The sequence below is a fragment of the Tachypleus tridentatus genome, chromosome 2 (genome assembly GCF_004210375.1).
Source record: "Tachypleus tridentatus isolate NWPU-2018 chromosome 2, ASM421037v1, whole genome shotgun sequence".
NCBI lineage: Eukaryota > Metazoa > Arthropoda > Merostomata > Xiphosura > Limulidae > Tachypleus > Tachypleus tridentatus.
The window spans coordinates 79,719,795-79,741,912 of record NC_134826.1 but is presented as its reverse complement, the minus strand read 5'-3'; the positions used below and the strand labels follow the sequence as shown (position 1 = coordinate 79,741,912).

Sequence of the window (22,118 nt, the reverse complement as noted above, 5' to 3'; positions counted from 1 at the left end):
AACTAGTAAACAAAATGCATGTGATCTCTTAGGCTACTCTTGTCTGACCGACTAGCACATCCATGAACAAAAGGTTTGTGTTAATGAGGTTCCAAACACGAATCTTTGGATTCTTAGTCCAAACCTGCTAAACTTCAGAAGAGCCGTGATCCTACTGAAATAAATACATGTGTGACTAGGCAATTTGTGTCCGTATTCAATTTTAATTTATACAAACTAGAAACTTAATATGAAATGATAATATCTCAACTTTTCATTCTTTTTAATTTTAAAATAAAAGATAGGTCCATTTCTATCTGTGCAATAGAAGCTATCTCGTTAAAATGAAATTTGCACACCGTTATTGGTGACAAATAGTTAAATCACTGATCGTGTCCTATATTAATTTTCATTGTATTTTTATTTGTACACACGCACACCTTCCATAATTTTACAACTAACAGAACGAAACTTGACTAGTTTACTTGGGATAGCGAGGGTGGGTGTCCTTATATATATATCTTCGTCCTATTACCAAAGGAGACAAAATATATCTCTTAAGGTCATCTAGACATGACGACAGTCTAGAAGTGAGATATAAAGGTTGCTAAATATGAACTAGGCATTTGTTATTGTGTTTATACCCTCTTAGGCTATCGGCAGCTTCATGTTTGAAATTTTGTTCATTTTGTCAGTCCCAAGAAAGCTATTCCACTATTCGTTGGTAAAAGAGTAGCCCAAGAGTTGGTGGTGGGTGGTGATGACTAGCTGCCTTCCCTCTAGTCTTACACTGCTAAATAAGGGACGGCTAGCACAGATAGCCCTCGAGTAGCTTTGTGCGAAATTCCAAAACAAACAAACTACTAATTACTTTCTAAAGCTACTGTGAGAAGCTTTGGTTTTGTAATGTATTCTCACCTGTAAGCCATCAAAATCGTGCATTTTTCATTCCAAGCCATTCAAAGTAACAAATCAATGACAGGTTCAGTTAAACTAAGATTTTCAGCTAATACAGAATTCTCATAAGTTAAAATAAATTGTCTGAAATGTTACTATAGAATGAGTTAATATACACGTATACAAACACAGCCTTCTAACCGCTTGTAGAAAAGTTACAACCTTGTAGATGTGCTGGCAATAAAATCTACCATAGATTACTTGGTATTCTCCATCAGATTTTTTGATAGTCTGCTATATGAAGAGCTATGTGAAGTGAGTTACATATGGATGCAGCTGATCAACATGTACTCTATCCATGGATGCAACTGATCAACATGTACTATATCCATGGATGCACCTTCAACTGCTGTAGTTTGTTGATTAATGGATCAACTCTGAATCACAGGAGGGGGTTCAGTACAGCCAAAGCCAAGAGGTTTCTGTAGTGCTGGCATATACTAAACTCACACCTATTATTCACTTTGGCACACATGCCACTTTACCATTTTTTATAACACTTCTTCAGTCAGGCAGCATTTTCTAGCTATGTGTATCAACTAATACAAACTGTAACCACTCTGTTCCCCTCATGAGGACATAGTAGGATTGTCACTAAATGTGTAGAGTTTTACGTTACGTAAAAATAAAAACTCTTAACAAAACGTTATCATATTCGGTAAACAACCTGTTGATCTCGGTTCGTTCGTGTGGTGCAATATAATAGGGTCAGCAAGTTTTTACATAATTGATTTGCTTTTTGTTAACAAACTTGTCAAACACACACTTGACTGTCTGCATCATCTCTTCCACTAAATTATCAAACACGGCTGTGATAAAACAAAGTGCACATATTCCTTGTACAAAATACTTTACACAACTCAGCGCACCATTAGTTGTTAACGTTTGCTTCCTGGTTTGAGTAGATTTCTTCAGCTGTATAAACTGGGCTGACCAATTCTCTGACAGTGTGTTACCCATAGATTATACGGATATATCGACAATAGTGCTAAATGTCTCGACTTAAATGTTGCACACATTTAACACTTTGGTTCCCTCCTGTTTTTTGTATTATGCAAAGTCCAGAAAACTTCGTATCTGAATGATCTGAAAAATCCTAACAATACTATAGGTTGAGAATCGTTATTCAATGGTAGATAATAGCAATGGAACAGTACCACTTACAGCACACGAAAATGGTACACAAGTATCATACGTTACACATGCCCATAATACTTTAATTAATTTTATCTGGAAGTGCTCCATCTTGTTGTATGGCATGAAGCAACCATGCTAAATCTGGATTAGAGGCGTTGCTAGGCGTTGACACGGAACCCATGACCTGATTCTGTTCGATAATACCCCGAATTCCCAGTTAATGTCTTGAAAAATCAGAACAGAAAACCATGATCGATATCATAGTGAAACCTCAAAAATCTCCGCGCCTATGGGCTCGAGCCCCTGCTCTTTTAAGCACCTAGTGATGCCTTTCATCTGGATAATTTAGCTGTTCTACATCTAACTCTGGAAGCATTAATCATGTCATTCAACTTCCAGTGCAATATCACACTGTTAAAGCAGAAATGATCTTACCTCTCACAAAGTGTTCTCTATAGCGAGGATGATTTGTTTTTTTTTTCTATTTTGCAGACCTGGTAAATTATATCTCTGCAATCTTGTCACAAAATCCAATAAATGATTTATTTTTGCTCTCTCTAATAGATTTTTAATGCCTAATTATCAAGTGTTGGAAAGTTGTTTTGATGATAGAGTGTTTTGAAATGTAAAACACTGTGGAAATACCTATTTAGTTATTGTTTCTGTCTAGTGGCATCTTTCCATTTCTGACATAACTTTTGGTAGTCATGATGATTCCCAATGTGCCCAGTACATTTTTGTCTTTGGGCTTTATAGTTTTACTACGCAGGTTTTCTCTATGCTGTTTTTGACACACTAAATAATTGATTTAAAGCTCACATATTCTGCCTGAGTATCTTTCAGTTAAGCGGTGAAGAACATTGATTCTTTGCCATTTGTGAGTGTTACATCTTAACTTAAACTATATTCTGTTGTACCTTAGGTTGGTCGTCTTTACTATCAAATGATTCCATTTTTTCATAGTGTTTAAATTATTCATGTCCTTTATGATAATGCATAAAGTTTTCATGGTTATATTTGTGGCAAAGCATTATGCTAAATTTATACTATCAAAGCTTTTACACTCGCCTTGCTATCTGGGCTTTGAATTACAACAATCCTCCAACTTCTTTAATGCTGCACGATCTGTCTGAGATGTAATGTTTTGTTCATATAGGTAATAAAAGAAATAATTTTGTGACTCGAGTAACACTTAATATATATTTTTTTAGTTATACAATAACCTCTTTTTATATCATTCATTACCTTGTTATACTAGGCGACCACCTGTTCTTTTCCATACTATTCTTGTTATAACAGTCCGTACTACAAAATCACTGTAAAATTAGTGGATTTTCAGGACTTAGTAATATTAGTACACGAGTAGTGGTTAATCCTGTCTTCGGCTTATGAAATGCTTGTTTACAATCAGTAGTTGAATGAACTTCAGCTTTTTTACAAGTAATTTGTGTAAAGAGCACATTTTGTCAGAGATTGATTTTACAAAATGATGATAGTACGAACATAGTCCAAGAAATTCTATTACCTCTTGTGTGTACTTTGGTGTTGAATAATTCTGAACAGGTTCAGTCTTAGACGAATATCTAAAAACTATTTCTTTGCTGAACGTGTCTCACGAGAAACTCATTCATTGATAGAATAATTCACCCATTTTGTGATTCACCTTGAGGTTCTTTTTCCTCAACTGATCCAGAACTTTCTTTATTCAAACAGAAGCATGATTCAAAGTCTTCTCACTTGCAATTATGCCACCCAAATAGATGGATACAACGTCTTAGGGTAGCCAACTCATTTGTTAGTGAATTTTAGCAGTTGTTTTACATAATTCGAATGGTGACACAACAAATTGGTATAATTCATTTTCTGCATTAAAGGCTGTCTTTACTCTAATTGCTTCGTCGACTAACACCTGCAATATCCATTTTACAGATCAAATATTCAAAACGCTTCTGATCTAGATAAATTATCCAAGGTGAAATAAATCCTTGGCAGTGGGTTGGAAAGCTTGTTTGTGACTTCACTCGCCTTCTGATTATCAATACAGAATTTTATGGATCCACCCTTCCTCATAAACACGATGTACAATGCCTAAAGCCTAGTACACATTTCTGTCACTCATTCTTACTTCATGGCTTCTAACTAATTGAAAGTCTTAGCCTGCCCTAAAAAAGAGATTTGCCTAGTTAACTATTTTATTGGGATTCATCTTATAAGAAGCTTTTTTGCTTAACCTTAATCTCGAGCTCCACTAAAGTAGGTACTTGAACTTCCTCGAGAAAGTCATATAATACCTTGCTTTGACCAGCTGCATGACTTCCACAGTTCAAGTCATACAGTTACTGTAAGTGAGAAAGTAAGCTTTGATTATTTGAGGAATTGGCACCAGACTTCCCACATCTTGCCTCAAAGGTGGTACCTCTGATGTTATCTAATATGAAATTACTACCTATACAGTTCATATTTTGCAAATCATTCAGACATATATTTTATAGTTTGTTGTGTTCATGGCCTTAATGAAAACACTTTGTTCATTAGATTCTCGACAGCTATCCCAGTTATTAATACACCAGGACACTCGTTAGTGTTTAGTTACTCTATGGCCAGTCACTAGATATAGATTTACAGTCATGTGAAAAAGTTAGGACACCCTATGAAAGCCTGCGTATTTTTGTAACTTTTTTGGATATATAGATATTTAATCTCAATTTCAACAATACTGAGAAATTATAGGAATATAAGTAAACAATTAAAACTGAAAAAAAGACTTTTCAAGATCGTCTATAAATGTAATTTTACAAAAATGCATATTCTAACTGAGGAAAAGTTAGGACACCCCCATATTTATTCCCACTTAGAATGGCTCAAATGACACAGAGGTGTATCACAACAGGTGCACATGATTAGAAGATCGTTACTCAACATTTGAAATGAGGCTTGCCTTATTTAAACCTCAGACATTTAGTTTGGTGTGCTCCTGACTGTTGAAGTGAGAGTGAGCACTATGGTGAGGAGCAAAAGAGCTGTCTGAGGTCTTCAGAAAGAAAATTGTAGCAGCTTATGAGTCTGGTAAGGGATTTAAAAAGATTCCAAAATATTTTGAAATCAGCCATTCTACTGTCCGGAAAATAGTCAACAAGTGGAAGGTTTTCAAAACAACTGCCAACATGCCCAGATCTGGTCGCCCAAGCAAGTTCACCCCGAGAGCAGACCACAAGATGCTAAAAGAGGTCTCCAAACACCCTAACATGTTATCACAGGACCTACAGCAGGCTCTGGCTACTGTTGATGTGAAAGTGCATGCCTCTACAAGCAGAAAGAGACTGCACAAGTTTAACTTGCATGGGAGGTGTGCAAGGAGGAAACCTTTGCTCTCTAAGAGAAACATCAAGGCTAGACTGAAGTTTGCCAGAGCGAATTTAGACAAAGACCAGGACTTCTGAAATAATGTTCTTTGGGCAGATGAGTCCAAAATTGAATTATTTGGACACCAGAACAGAGGACATGTTTGGCATAAACCAAATACAGCATTCCAGGAAAAGAACCTCACACTAACTGTAAATCATGGAGGTAGAAGTGTCATGGTTTGGGGCTGCTTTGCTGCAGCAGAACCTGGACAGCTCACATTCATAAAATCCACCATGAATTCTACTGTGTATCAGAGGGTGTTTGAGGATCATGTGAGACCATCTGTACGAAAATTAAAGCTAAAGCGGAACTGGACCCTGCAACACGACAATGACCCAAAACATACCAATAAATCCACCAAGGACTGGCTGAAAACTAAGAAATGGAATGGCCGAGTCAAAGCCCAGATCTTAATCCCATTGAGATGCTGTGGGGTGATTTGAAACGGGCTGTACATGCAAGAAACCCCTCAAACATCTCACAGCTGAAAGAATTCTGCATTGAGGAATGGGTCAAACTTTCTTCAGACCGATGTCAGAGACTGGTAGATGGCTGCGAGAAGCGTCCCATTGCAGTTATTTCAGCCAAAGAAGGTAGCACTAGCTATTAGGGGGTAGGGTGTCCTAACTTTTTCCTCAATTAGAATATGCATTTCTGTAGAATTACATTTACAGAAGAACTTGAAAAGTCTTTTCTTCAGATTTAATTGTTTAGTTATATTCCTATTATCTCGCAGTGTTGTTAAAATTGAGATTATATATATATATATATATCCAAAAATGTTACAAAAATACATAGGCTTTCATAGGGTGTCTTAACTTTTTCACATGACTGTATCTCTAATATGTTCTCGTTTGAGCATTTTATTTCTTGGTAACACAATGAATGATTTTCTTGTTATTACTCAAAAATAATCCTCTGGGTAGCAATTTTCTTGTAATACACAGATTGTGAGGTTGTTCAAAGTTACTTTAACCTTTCATCCATGTCTGACATAAGATCAGTTCTCAATACATAATATTTCTCAATATTTATTACTCATTTTTCATAAAACATACAAAAGTGACCTAAAGTAAGTATGACTCACAATTTTCTCCTTAGTGAAACTCTATTTCTACAAGTTGATCACAACAATCCATCTTCTTATTTGCATCTCTTAGGACAATTTTCCACTTTTAATTACCGATCTGAGTTAAAAAATTGTACCTGAGCAGCCTGTATCTGATATCTGAGTATTGATAAGTCAATTTACTGGATCATTTCGATCGCCCTGAAGGCAAAGGTGAAGCCGTATGGATTTAAATGGCGGTCTTTGAAGAACCAGATGAAAAGTCTTTGAAAGTATAATTTACTGCCAACTCCGACAAGTATAAGAAACACCGGAGTCGGTCTCTTAATCGATATAGATAGGATTTGTCTTCAGAGGTAGGATAATTATAAGGTCGAACACCTTGTGATTGAAAGGAAATGGTGTTCCTTGCTTTCCAAACTATCATATGATGCAAAGTAATACGTGTACTGCACTGTGTGAGATAAACTTGATTATTGACAGTTAAGACAGCCGCTGATATGCAAAATTATATATTGAAGAGAAATGGCATTCATTAATTTCCAAGTTATCAAATGGTTAGGATATATGTACAATGAAGTTTGGGGACGGCTTGAATGGGTAGTGAAAGAAACTTCATTACAAATGTATAACGTTTCTTTCATCAGTCTTTCAAGCCGTCTCCGAACTTTACTTTCTAAAAAGTGGGTTTCTCGTAATCAAATATGTATGTACAATATATAATCAAGTTAAACACAAAAAATTCCTGTTTAAATGCTGTAAAAATAAAATAAAATTCCCTGATAATAAAATGCATGTAGAACTAAATACTGCGTAAAATCATAAGACAGAGAAAAAATAAAACTGAGAAACAAAATGTTTGTTTGTTTGTTTGTTTTTGAATTTCGCACAAAGCTACTCGAGGGCTATCTGTGCTAGCCGTCCCTAATTTAGCGGTGTAAGCCTAGAGGAAAGGCAGCTAGTCATCACCACCCACCGCCAACTCTTGGGCTACTCTTTTACCAACGAATAGTGGGATTGACCAAACATTATAACGCCCCCACGGCTGAAATGGCGAACATGTTTGGTGCGACCGAGAATCAAAATTATTTTATAGAATCTGGTAGAATTGACCAGTTTTAGTGAGTTTTCAGTCATTAATTTGACCATTATTACGTTCTTCGCAGTATAAATCTCTCAGTTTGAGAGCTTATCCAAATTTTTAGTGTACTTAATATTGAACCACCAAAGCTCATTTCTGTTTTTTGCTTTACATATTTTTAATTATTGTTGATAATTGGTTTGTTTATGATGTGAACTAAATAATTTCATCATGAAACTAGCGTTGGCCAGAGGAGGGCGCTTAAATGACGAAACAGCCTAAAGTTTTCAAAAGATTATATTAAATTTTGTAAGGTAGTGTAGTAATGTAAATTATACAATTTAAATAAGCAGAATTATCCTGTTCATTTAAATAAAAAAAAAAGAAACAAAGTAGAAAAATACTGTAGGTTATACGTTGTCAGTCAACGTATTATAGTATGTTTCCTGTTTAGTAAGTAACTTGCATTCCCACAATTCTGTTACTGTCACTGTGCTATTTTATGTATTACTATTAACCCTGATTTGGTAATTAGTACTATTAGTTTTAGTCATTATTAATAGTTGTACGAATTTCATTACTATTAGTTTTACAGTATTAGAATAAGTTAGTTGGACCTAATTTTTGTGATATAAATTATGTTAGTACAGCTACTTATCAACCATAAGTAGAGTTATTGTATTATTGTTGGTATTTACAACTTGTAAGAAGTACATCTATGGCAAGTTTAAGTTACGATAATTTAGACGTAGGTTTCGGCATTAGTGTTGCTACTGCTACTACTGTCCCAAATATTTAAAAAAATAACCACGAATCAAGATTCGGTAAGTTAAATTTTTATCGAGCATTTCATTGACATTTAAAACACAATAACATAAAATCTAATGCCAAAAAGAAATCTGTTATGTACACAAAATTGACCATTTAAATATTTATCAAGCTTTCCATTAAACTTTCAGGAATTTATTACATTTGTTGCTATCTGAAAGCAACATGTTTTAAAGGCTAATCATCATGTAAGGAAAAAAACTAGCTGAAGTTAACTTATCGTAACAAAATTTATATTAGTGTCAACTGTTTCTACTGTTCTTGCTATCAGGTAGAGAAAAAAATCTCCAATGTTTTGTATCCTCTTAAGATCTCAATCCAATACTTGCAGAGTTTGTTTTTTTCATGAGAAAACTATCTGAAAGATTTTAATATTATTCAAAACATCCGTTATATCTGAACACAACCCTTTCCATTTGTTACAAAAAGGGGCAGTTTTCAGGAGAACAATTTTTTTTAGTTCTGGGAAGGATATGTGTTTGGAAGACTGAAATTTAAAAGAATGGTGACATCAGGTATGACTTTATTAAGAAACATTGCAAAGATTAAGGCTTCTAAACCAGATATTTCTTAAAGGGTTTAAAATAGTATTAATGATTAGATATGTGAACTACTTGCTAATATTTTTTGCAAGTTTGTAAATAGTGGACATGTAGATAGTGTAAAATTGCAGTTTCAAAAGTATTCATATTTAGGTATGACTTACAATGTAAAATATCCAAGTAATCAAAATAGTCATTGTGATTTACCATTATTTTTGAAATTTTAAATTATTAAGCTTGATTGAATATTGCCATGTCTTTATGAGAACAATCAACTAGTTGAAACTGTTTTAGAATTTTGCTAATTTGTGGTTGTTTGAACTATATAGGTATGTGAGAATAATCAATTATTTAAATATAATTAATTTTCAAATTTAGCTAATTGCCTAACTCTGCTCTATACATGATAATCATGCACCTACATGAAATGTTGACATTACTATATACATGATCAGAATACTAGAGAGTCATTTTTGCAACCTGGACAAGTTTCATGAACTGCATTCTTCACTTTTGTTTAAAAAATGTTGTCAAATGATTCAAAATTTGTGGACAAACTTTTGTTCTGCTCTCCCACTACAAGTGCTTGCAATAAAAGCTTGTTTAACTCCCACATATTCAGGCAAAAAACCCCAAAAAACATAGCTTCACTTCTGATGTACAATTTAAATGAAATAAATATTAACTGTATCTTTACTTCCACTTCCTAGCTTGAGCAGATGCAAAATATCAATTAAATAATTTCTTTATAACAATGACATACAGTCAAAACCTGATTGATGAGCATGCTTTCTGTGATGTTTGGTAGCCAGCAAAATTTTAATATGTTCCAGAATATGCTATTTCTTGAGGCCTGTTTATTTTTTCTTTTCTAAAAATGTATATTACAAAAGAAATGTCACTAAATACAACAACACTGTAAAATATAAAAATAATTGATATATATATGTTATAACTTAAGAACAGAATGACATGGTTGAAGAATAAGAAGTGAAGACAGTAATGTAAATACTATAACATACTAAAGAGAGCAAGTTATTTTACTTGATTCAGATAAGTTCAAATAGCAAGTTTTTATACTTGCCTTGCAGTCTGTGTAGTTCTACATAAATTATTAAATAACAGGCTTATTGCTTGTTATAGATGCAATTGTACATATTATAATTCTTATATTTTGTTGAATTTTTGCATGTTCTTGTAGCAGAATAATACAAAGAAGAGAAAAGGAAATTGCAGAAACACATGTATAGGTATCAAACCTACTAAGGACAATTCTTATGTTTGCATGTTAGTTTCTTCGTGTATGTCTTGTTGAAATTTAATAAAACCTTTTCTATTGCAGACTTTTAAATCATAATTTTAATGTAATGCTGTAACATCAAAATTATTTTTTAAAAACCAATTTACAGATTATTGTTTGTCATTTTAGGCTAATGAAAAATATTACATTTTCACATGTCGGAGAAAATGCACGTGCGACATGTATGCTTGGATATGTTTACATGTCAAAGTTGGATAGGTTTGTTGTGTAATTTTCTGATATTGTTTACAAGTTTGGTGCTTCATTAAGTTCTGAGGATTTTGGTAACACTTGCAAAAAAGTGGACAACTAATTAAAAGCAATAATTAATTAAAGCCTTTACAAGTGAATACTCATGATACCAACATTACTGGTGATGGGTTTTAGTTTTAGAAGAACTTTTAGAAAGAGCATATGTTAGTTGTTAAGTATTTGAATTTGCATGGTCAGATAGAAATGCATATTAATTTAAAAACAACAGCTTGACATATTTTGTTGAATTTTGACATATTCTTTTAAATGTATACATGGTCATCCAAAGCTAAATGATTTCTCACATCTTCACAAGTATTTGCATTTTACATTACATAGAGCTTAGTGGCATAAAAGGTAGAGCCATTAGTTTCAAAATTTTAAGTTAAGCCTTTTAATCTAACCATGAAAACCCTTTTATCTTGAGCAAGTTTTACTTGTATGTTTCTTTTATGAGATGATTTGTAGTAATTCATTTTTAGTTTTGCATAAGTAACAATACAGAAATAGTATGTTTTTCATCTTTTCTGATCTTTGTAAAGAATGGTGGTAAGTGGAAATAGGTACATTATAGTTAACACATTAGGTTAGGTTTTATTAGTATGTAGTTCACCTACATGCAACTTGTAATATGTGATGCTCCAAAATGATCATGTATATAGTTGAAACTGTAAAATATTTTCATGATGGTTGCTCAATTTTTTTCTGTATCCATGGAAGTCATGCAGCTATTCTTCAAGTGTAAAATATGTTATCTGCGTAAGTTTTTCAAGAGACTGTGCACATTATTATGGACACTGTTGTCTATGTGGTTATTTGATTCACCTAAATAACTAAATTAGTAACTTAAATTTCCAAAATGGCCATGTATCTTGTCAGAATAATAAGTGCCTAAACAATGGCTATGTAGTTTTTATCTTTCTTTGTGCATGATGATTATATGTACATCTTTAGGTTTCTTTAAAATTAATGTCTGTTTTGTATACTTAAGTTGGAGGTCATCTCATGATAAATTTCATAAAATTTTAAGTGCTTAAATATGGAAAAAAATGTTTTCTGTATATTAAATATTTATAAAAATTAAAACTTTGCTTGCTTCTTAATAGTTTTAATCAAAAATTGTGTGGAGGAAATTTTTTTTTAGGATAGTATTAAAATCCAAAGGAAGAGACATAAAGAATAAGATCAAATTTTCACCTAAGCCCAAGGGAAACTAAATAATAAAATGGCTTTTTGAAAGCAGATGGTTAGTTCATATGTAACATTAAAAACTAAGGGATCTTGAGCTTACAAGTTAATCCATTACTGTCTGAAAGGTATAAGGACAATGCACATTTCTTCAGTCAACACAGGTGGGTAAATTGAAGTAAATATAGGATAGTGTTGCATTGCTTAAGAACACAATGACAAGTTACAACCAAGTTTTGAACCATTTAACCCTTTCACAATGGGTTAGGAATCAAAGGCTGTTATTGCATTTGTTGATTTGCATTTAAAATTTTATTGAACTACTGTTTTGTGAATTTATATCAATAAGTTTGAAATCAAACTATAGATTATAATTAAAACCTTAATATGAGTTAATTTCTTAATTTAAAAGTAAATATTAAAAGAATATATAGATTTCAGTGTCACATGGTATGTTGAATACAGCACTATTTTTAATTAGGTGTTTGTGATGTCAAAATACTAAGTCTATAATTTTGTACAAATTAAGAACTCAAATTACCAGTATCAACAAGTTATAATATGAAATAAGAACCTTTTTTTATATTGCTGAGATGACTTATGAACTGAATTAAACGTGGTGGGCCCTGTTCAACTCTTTCCAAATTTTTGAAAGTCTTTTATATATCCTTACTACAGAAAATGACGTGAATAATCAGTCAACAGCTTAGAATGTCTCCAGTTTCATATTTTATAAAATATAAATAAATCTTAGTAAGCTTGATAAATTATAGTGGAATACTATGCTATCAGTGTAGTTATTTATGATTTTTTTAGTTATTCAACTGTGTATATAAAACCTAAAAAAATTGACCTCATCCACATGCAGAGTTTTAAAAGGCTTAACAATTTTTGTCCAGCAACAACCATGTACAGGAGTCATTAGTGAGAAGAGATAATTGCTTGCTTTACTTCTTGATTTATTGTTCTATATTTTAAGAAAAATAAGTTTAATAATTTATTCCTAAATAATTAAAATCTATATACATACATATAACATATAATAATTAAAATGTGACTATATATTACAAAATACCAGTCCACTAAAACACAGCCAAGACAGGGAAGACTAACAGTCAGTTTTGTATTACTGGACAGATGACCTGAATACACATGCTTTGCATCAATGCAAGTTATGTAATGTTTGGTAGACATGACTGGAAGGTCAATATAATAAAAATAGTAACATATATTCATGTTTAGCATTATGAGACTTAAGTTAAACATTTGTATTTTTGTGTTAGTCATTCTAACAAAAAAAGTGCAATTTTTATTTATATCCTAACATTTTTTACAATGGTTACAAAGTTAAGTGACAGATCCTATATAGTTGCAGTGTAGAAAATAAAAAAACATAAAGTTATACTGAAAACAAATGTTTGAAATATATCTAGGAGGTTTCAGAGATTTTACAAATATTACGTGATTTTTTGGACAAAAAGTATTTTTCTAATCATAACAAGAAATCTATTTGTATTCAGACTTGCAATCTATTATATTAAAAGTCATATATTTTGTGAAGATACACATATCAAAAGTTAGTTCAAATACTTGATCTCCACAAGTGTGTAGACAAGCTCCTTATGTTATATAGAACTTGTTGCAAAAGGGTTAATTGGGAATTCAAAGCTCTAATCACTCATCCATGTAATTTCTATTATAATATGTGATTGGGGTTTAATTTCAGGAGCAGTTTAACATGATGTTTTTGTTGTGTTGATACTCCTTTGAAAATCATGATATGTTATAATGTCTTGATTTTTTAATGATAAAACACTACATTGCATTTGTTTATTTAAATCTAGGTTTTCTCAACTGTGAAAAGGTTTGGTATAATAATAAAAAATGGGGTTATTCACCAATTATGGAAAGAATTTTGAAATGTTGGGATATTTTTGTATGCTTTCTTTTTTTTTTAGATATTACTACCCAAAGTTTTATTTATGAAGTAACAGGTACATTAAGTTTTCTTTATCACAAATTGCTGATTAGACCTCACTTGAAATACAGTTTAAAGTTTTAGTACCATTATCTAAGATTGGTTATTAAATTGTGAGAAAAGGTTGAGGTAGACTAGGGGTTTTGGATCAGAAATCTTTGGTCACATTACACTCCCTCAACAATATTTTACATTTGATATAACTTGGATGTCAGATATGTGTTGGTTGTAGGAAGTGTTTCAACCTGTATTCACACCAGAAAACTTTGAATAACGTTGCACTAACAAATGTGAGGAAATGCACAAAAAATAATTCAAAAGTGAGATTTTGTAAGTTATTTTTAGAATAATTTTATATTTAGTTATAGAAATATTAATATGCCTGGTTTATCTAGAATTGGAAAAAATAACAGTAAATAAAGATAAAACAGAAATATAACTAATGAAGGGAAACAAGCTAACATTTGAAAAATTGAAATGACATTTTACATCAGAGATGGGTGATCAATGAAATCTGCTGGTTGATTAATTAGTGGCCATTAGCTGATTACATTCAACTGATCAATTATTTGTGCATAAGACTAGTCTTCCTATTTTCAACTTGTTTTTAAAGAATATTTTTAAAATGCCCATCTTCAGATACAAGAGGTTTAGACTTAATTTTTTTAATCTTGAATCTTTTGTACATTTATCATAAATGCTAAGTAATAAAAAGCCCATAAGTTAAAGATATGATTGAGACTATTTTGTGAATTTTTTCCTACAAATATCAAAGATTCCTAGAACTAAATAAAACTAATTATTCATTAAAAATAATTGCTTCAGATTTTATGTGATAAAACTAATAAAGATTCATGTTAAAATTATGTAAGAGATAATTTTTGTGGAGTGAAAACAAATTTATTCCAATCCTAATACACAGTAGAATATTTAATATTTCATAAGAAAACTTTTGAGAATGGTACCTGGTATCTTTGGAGAAATTTAAATGATTTATATGACAGAAGTTGAAGTATTGTAAAAAATTTGAAGTATTGTATTTGTTGTAATTTAAAAAATTTAAAGTATAGAAGTTTTAGAATTCCTGAAAATTCCATTATAAGTGTGAAATACTTAAAAATAAGTGGGTAAGTATAAAACACAAGTTTTTAAGCAAGAAGTTATTGATACAAAGAGAAGTGTAGATAAAACAGAGTAAAATCATTAATACATTTGTATTTTATATGCAAAAACGGCTCGTTTGGGTTGAGAAAATATTTTACATAGAAGAGCGAACAACGTTTCGACCTTCTTCGGTCATCGTCAGGTAAAATATTTTCTCAACCCAAACGAGCCGTTTTTGCATATAAATTTCTCAACAAGTGGGTTTCTTGACATCACATTTGTATTTTACTGTACAGGCTTGAGGAAACTGTAGCAACACCTGTTTACACTGAGAAATCAATAAATCCAACAACTTGACATTTACTTTATGTGGCAGTGTTTAAACAGCATATGACAGCAACCAGTCTTTTATTTTCCCTTTCAGTGGTGTCTGCCTCACTAAACCTAGTCATAAATAAACAATAGTACTTTTCATGGAAGTAAGTTATTGATTTGATTGTTAGTAAAAATTTTGCACCAAATAAAGTATACTGAACGTTAACCTGTCACAACTTGTTTTTCGTTATCTGGTTACATTTGTAGCTCATTTACTAGCAAACAGTATATCAAATTAAATATAACTATCTTTTATTCAAACTAGATAAACATACAGTGTGTATTACTGTGGCTAAAAGTTTATGTAATCAGCAGCCACTAGGTTACATACTTGCTTTCATAAGTTGCATATATACCATCATGAACAATCATGTGAACAATAGTAGTACTAGCAGTCATGTTTTTAGTTGGTATGCACTTTAAAGCTGAACAGGTTTGTTTGAGAATTCTAAGAACACATGAGTGAAAGCAGAGACTAATATATTAAAGTATGTTAATTACACTACATTTGCAATGCTAAGTGCTTACATGCATCTCCCCCAATACTAGGTTTCTCAGGCTGGCTGGAATATAAGACACAGTAGTGGTTTGAACACTATATATATATATATATATATATATATTCATTAATAGTAATTGTGGTGTGAACTAGATAAATCAAGTGATATATAATTATCATTAACAACTTTATTTAATAGTTTGAAATCAGTGTTATGGAAAGAGTTAATATTGCAACAGTATTTTCTGTTGTTATTATTATTTTAATTGATTTTACTGTTATTCAAAAGAACTTGTGAACCAACAAGACAGTTTTGTTTTCATAGCACATCAGACAACTGTAATGTCAGTAAAAAGAAATTCCACATGCTACGTAAGAGTTGGATCCTGTTGTTGTCTGGTCCACTGAAACATGCATAGCAGCTCTGTGTGGATATTAGAGATGGCAATGAAATTGATGAATCAGTTGCATGTCATTGACAAGTTGTTTTCTCTCTACTTTGCAGTTTAAAAAGAATGAAAACAAGTGGGTGGTGAATGCTGCCATCCAGTTGCTTTCCCCTTAGTTCATAGTTCAAAAAGAAAGTTAGCAAAAGATGTTATCAGTTAGTTACCTTCTCTCTAGTCAGCAGTTAAAAAAAAGAAAAAGGGTTGTAGTGGGTGTTCTTGTACAGTTTCCTTTCCTTTAGTCAACAATTCAAAAACAGAAAATGTTGATGTAGGGTGCTGTATTTTAAGAAAAATAAGTTTAATAATTTATATCTAAATAGTAATAATGTATATACATATATGTAATATATAACAACTGAAATGTGACTATATTACAAAATACAAGTCCACTAAAACACAGCCAAGACAAGAAAGACTAAAGGTCAGTTTTATATTATTAGATACATGACATGAGTGCATGTGCGCCACATTTATGCAAATTATCTAATATTAGGCAGGTATGACTAGGTCAGTGTAATAAAAATATGTATATATTAAATATATAATGTTGTGCGACTTAAGCTACTTAGACTAGACATTTGAACTTTCGTGTTATAATGTGTAGTTATTCTCGCATGAAAAAAGTATAATTTATATTTCCTAATTTTTTTTGATGGTTGCAAGGTTGGTCAAGTGACAGACTCCATGTAGTTATTGTATAGAAAGTAACATAAAATATAGTCTTACTGAAAATAAACAAGTGTTTAAAATGTATTTAGGAGGTTTTAGAGATTAAGCAAATAATATTTGAGATTTTGGGTGAAGAATGGCTTTTTTAATCATAACATGAAATCACCCTGTACTCTGACTAGTAATGAAACAGTCTCAATATTTTCACAAACAAATATTTATTAAAAATGTTTCATTAAAAAAATCTGATTTTTTTTTGTGTGTACAAGAACAATTGTAATCTTTACTAAAAGTCTATTGAATTTTGTGAAGATACATGTGTCAAGTTGTAGTGCAAATATTTGACATGGGCAAATGTGTACACAAACTCGTACGTATTACACCAAGACCATAATGAAAGGGTTAATGTATATCATCATTAATATGTTATTTTGTTTCAAAACTATTTGTTGTTAATTAAGAAACATCCTTTGAAGCAGCTAAATTAATTCTGAATAACCATCTGTCTCAATCTATTTGAAGCTGAGCATACATTTCAGAACTGAGCCTAAGGTATAGTAATTAATAATGTTTTACAAAATATACACATTAAATAAAGTCTTGAGAAATAAAGCTTAAACTTGTACTTAAGTTCAGTTGAGTATAGGAACAGTTGTAAAAAGTGTGCGTAAGTTTAAGCTTTCATACCACTGACTTCAGTTTGAATAATGTGGAAAATATACAGAAAATTATATAAATATTTTTGTACACTAGTTTTATGCTGAAATAATTAAAGTACTAAAGGGAAAGAAGTGACTTATGGTATTGATTACTTTCTTTTGTTGTACAATTGTATGTTTTGTTGTGTTTATGCAGGTTCAGTTAATCTGATCAAATAGGCAGCATTGGATATACTACATGTACTACATTATTTTATCCAGTTGAACTTTTTGAAATGTTGGAGAATTTTAAAATCTTGGCATACTTATTGTCTTCAGGAAGATATTTGTACAGTTGTAATCTTTTTATTATTTTATTTTTCACTTTAGTTTAAAGGTAGATAAATCTTAAGAGTCTAAAGATACTCATACTTCTGTCTCCAGCTTCTTTTTTTCTCATAATTGTTTATTGTATGTTTGCCTCTTACCCTAGGTGTGTCATATCCTGATCAGCAATCGTGCCTGCATTTTATATGCTGTGTGGTATGCACACACAAAAATTCATGTATGAGAATTCCTTGTCATAAAGAAGCATATAGGCTTTGGTCTATTTGAAACTCAAAGTAGAGGTGTTTCCATTGAACGTAAGGGAAATTGGCAGGTTAACAGTTCCTAATTAGCCAGTTTGCTTAGGTGGTTAATAAAATTAACGTTACAGTATGTTTATTTTATTACCAGTAAAGGATGAATTAAAAACAAAAGTGCATATTTTTTTCTCTTTTGTCTTTTGATAGCCAGTCATCCAAAAGATCATGCGACATGAAATACAAAGGGGGAAAAAAAACCCCTCCATTTTCCACCCTGTACTATTATTTGGAACTGTAGAACACCTATTCGCACAGATTTTGTACATGTTGCTAGCCTTGAGGTATCTTTTGTCTTAGATGTGGTTTAATGTGAACTTTGCTTGTGCATTATGTAATCATCACATGATAATGGCCTTCCACCAACAAGAGGGTGATACAAACTCCATGAGTGCTAGATTCCCATAAACATTTGCACTCAAAATTAATTTTATTCCTTTTCTTGGTACTGTCACAAGTTTGTTCATTTTAGTGAGATTTGTGCTGCCTTTATTCTAGTGCTAACTTTCATTCATTTCATTTTACATTTCAAATGTGATTTCAAATTACATCACCTTTCATATACTGCATAAGAAAAGGAAATTTATCTGTAGAATTACTTCAGCAGCAAAAGGTTCAAGTGATGGTAGCTACTACCTCCTCCCAAGGTTCTGATGATACTGCCATTGTTCTCCCTACTTTGTTTGTGGCTACTGGAAGTTCATTGATTATGATGGATACTACTGCCATTGTTCAGTGTGTTATGGGTTCATTAATACCTTAATTGCATCATCTCACTGTCACTATGTCAGAAGTGAATTAATTTCCTTTTTTCTGAACCTGACTACAAGGATGATTTTAATTGGCTCTTTCTACCTTCTGGGTTTGCACTAGACTTCTCTTTAGTTGTAGAAGACAATGCTTCTTCTACAAATCTTTTCATAGCTTTATTTCTCATGGTGTTCTTTACTTTCTCTTCTACTTATTTTTGTATTCTCCTCATTCCTTGTCTTTTATGCTGGGGAATATTTGGGGTTTCCTCCTTTTCCTCACATATGTTCATGATGACATAATTTTGGAATAGCTTTGTTCACACACGCTAATGCTTTATCCTCCTCCACTACAAAATTCATCTGCCATGCATTATGGACATTCAATTTTTTCCATTCTTTGAATCCCTTTTACATGTGAGAGGGCTGACATATTTTGTTATCTTTGTCTTCCTATCCATCTCCTTTCCTTATGCTCTGTCATTATCTTGATAGTTTTATTGGTACTTTTCAATACCTTGGCCAAGGTTTCATTGTTGTCTTTGTTCCTTCTTACTTGGTTACTCTCATTGAGATATTCTGAAATGTCATATTCTTTTCTCTGCTGTTTGTCCTCCTCATTCTTTTCTCTGTGACTTCCATCTGGCTCCTTTTCTTTGCTCTTAAGTCTTTAGGTTTGTTCCTACTACCATGAAAACTGGGACCAAAGCTGCACTATACGAGTTATTCTTTTTCTTTCTACTTTCTTGTCTTTTCCAAACTTATGAATCCATGCCCATTTCTCAGCCTTTATATACTTTTTTATTTATCTCTCTATTCGTCACTTACTGCCTTCTTTCCTATTTGTCAAACATCCTGTTGGTGACTACCTCCCTTTGTACCCATTTTGTTCAAATCCTGTTTGCAGACCTCTGAATTCCAGTTACAGCTTACAAGTATGTAATTTAAGTTCTCACCCATGAGTTTTCTCTTTGCTTTTTAGTCTCTTCTTACTCTGTTTTGTTTTCCTATTTTTTTTTCTCTTCCTTTGAATCTTCAGCATCTTCTCTATCTTGAGGCTGCAGTATCAGATTTTTTGGACGAGAGCCACTGAGATGGTCCTTTTACTCTCTTCAATGTTCTGTTCTTGTCTTTTTGTTGTAATAGACTGGAAAGTGGCTTCCTATCATCAACATTTCTTTCATCCACTTTTTGTTGGTTCCTTAGTTCAAGATGGTGAGGTTTCTCTCTCTGTTGGCTCATTTCCCCTGAATAAAGGATGACTGAGGTTGATGTCTTGATTGCCTTTCTACATATCCTGATTGCTCTATCCTTCTGAAGTTTTTTTTGTTTTTCTATTTATCTGCTTGGTTCAGACTTAACAGTCTTGACCTCTTTCCTTTGGCATTACTTGAGTTTCTTGTGTATTCACCTGAGTCATGCAAGTATTTGCTTGCTACATCCATTGACCTGAACCTCATTTCCATTATAACATGAATAACTGGCTCCTCCTTGCCTTTTCTTTGGAGACTTCTGTCTTTACTACATTACCCTTCCCCTAAGAACCTGTTAATATCGATTGGTTGTTCAAATATTCTAAGCTGTTTCTTACTACTTCATATTTGGTCCATCTTGAACTCTTTTTCAATTCTCACCTCGATCAGGCTCAACTTTCCTCATTCATTTGTAGGATAGATATTGTCTATCCCCCTTGACTTTCTCCTATACTTGCTGTGCAAGAGATTCTATTTCTTGGGAATTCTTGCATCTTTCAAACATCTTGTCCCTTTAGGTTGAGCTTACCTGAGATTTCTTCAATGGCTTTTAGACAACCAGTGGAACATTTCTCATGATCTTCTCTCCTCTATTGTTATGCTGCCACCATGTCTTTTTAAGGATCTGTTCAGAGGTTGGATTGTACCAATGCTATGTTTGACATTTCACTGCCACCCTATTCAAATGTAGTCTTTACAGTTTGGGGTGCATTTCCAGACAACCCAGGCCATCAGGTTGGGTTTTGTGTAGAGCATACTTTATACATCAGTGTTCTGGAACTACCCATTGGAAATGTTCCTGTTTCTTAATTCAGCTTGTGGATCATATGGTTATGATCTACTTTGATAATTCTATTGTTTTTTCTCATGTTAATCTTCAGGGTGAAACTTACTCCAGAGACCTTTACTTTTGCATGTTGGACTTTCTCTTTTTGACTCACTCATATTGGGTTTGTTTAACTGCCTGTAATGTCCCAGGGGTTTTGAACTTTGCAGATCATCTCTCTTTATTGGAAGGCATTCCTCCTATGGAGGAGTTATTTTATTCTCTGGTCTTTTGTTTGAACTGTTTCCATTTGGACACAATTATCAATGCTTTTGCCATTCTTCTTAGTATTACATTTTTCTTGTTCTGGTCCCTGGTACCTCTGCCAAGATTAGCTTCTTTTTTTTTTGTATGTACATCATCTTCCTCCTTCCATGTTTTTTTACTTTGTTCCATAACACTTGGATCTTACTGACTGACATCCAAGGAACCTCTTTCTCTGCCTTAATCACAGTCACTATTGCTACAACCTAATACATCTTTCACTTTTCTGTCTTAACATGTGGGATTTGTCTGGTCCCTGTTTGCTGGTCAGATTTTGCTTTATAACCTTTTTATCCAATTCCTGTTGCCTTTCTACTTTCTATCAGTGAATGTGGCATGTTTTTCACCACTTCTCTCTCCAACAGTCTCTCCTACCACACTATACTGCTGTTGCCTACATTTTGACCTTCTTTATTTGGTCATTTGATCAAGGAATTGTCCATTTCTTTCACAGTAGACTTTCAAGGGGTCTTGTCTACCACCTTTTTTTTACTGTGGTTCCATCTTTTCCTTTTCTGTTCTTTTCACTTTGTTCCATTTCTTGTTTAATCATCTCATTGTGTGATTTTTTTGCCAATCTAGAACCTTATTATGGTTCTAAGTGCTCTTATCCATGCTCCATTTGAACCATTTACCACTTGCTCATTATACCATTTCTTTCTCAAAACCTGTTTCCTTCTCATTCTTGTGGTTATTGCATTGGATGCCTCCTATACTTTGTTCCATAGATCTTCCTTGGTCTTGTTACTCATCTACTTATTTCTTTCAAAGACTTGGATGGCTTAGGAAGGTTCTTCTTTCTGTTCTTGTGTACCCTATTTGAGTAGTCAGGTGCAACTTGACATGCACAGCATCATTTAGGGCTATCACATTAATTTACTATTACCAATGGACACCACTTGTGTTAGGGATTTCTGGTCCTTTATACTTGA

At 32.6% G+C, this 22,118-nt stretch overlaps 1 protein-coding gene across 4 annotated transcripts in view; it reads left to right on the top strand.

Moving 5' to 3' along the window:
* Positions 1 to 7,872: 7,872 nt before the first annotated feature.
* The window catches only part of LOC143244318 (uncharacterized), a 134,312-nt gene continuing 120,066 nt past the window's right edge, over positions 7,873 to 22,118 (top strand). Inside the window, exon 1 of one of the 4 annotated variants that reach the window (XM_076488759.1) lies at positions 7,873 to 8,081. The gene's annotated coding sequence lies outside the window, so the exon portion shown is untranslated. Of the gene's footprint in view, positions 8,453 to 16,060; positions 16,565 to 22,118 lie in introns of those variants that run through there. The other 3 variants (XM_076488760.1, XM_076488758.1, XM_076488756.1) reach the window with 3 other exon arrangements.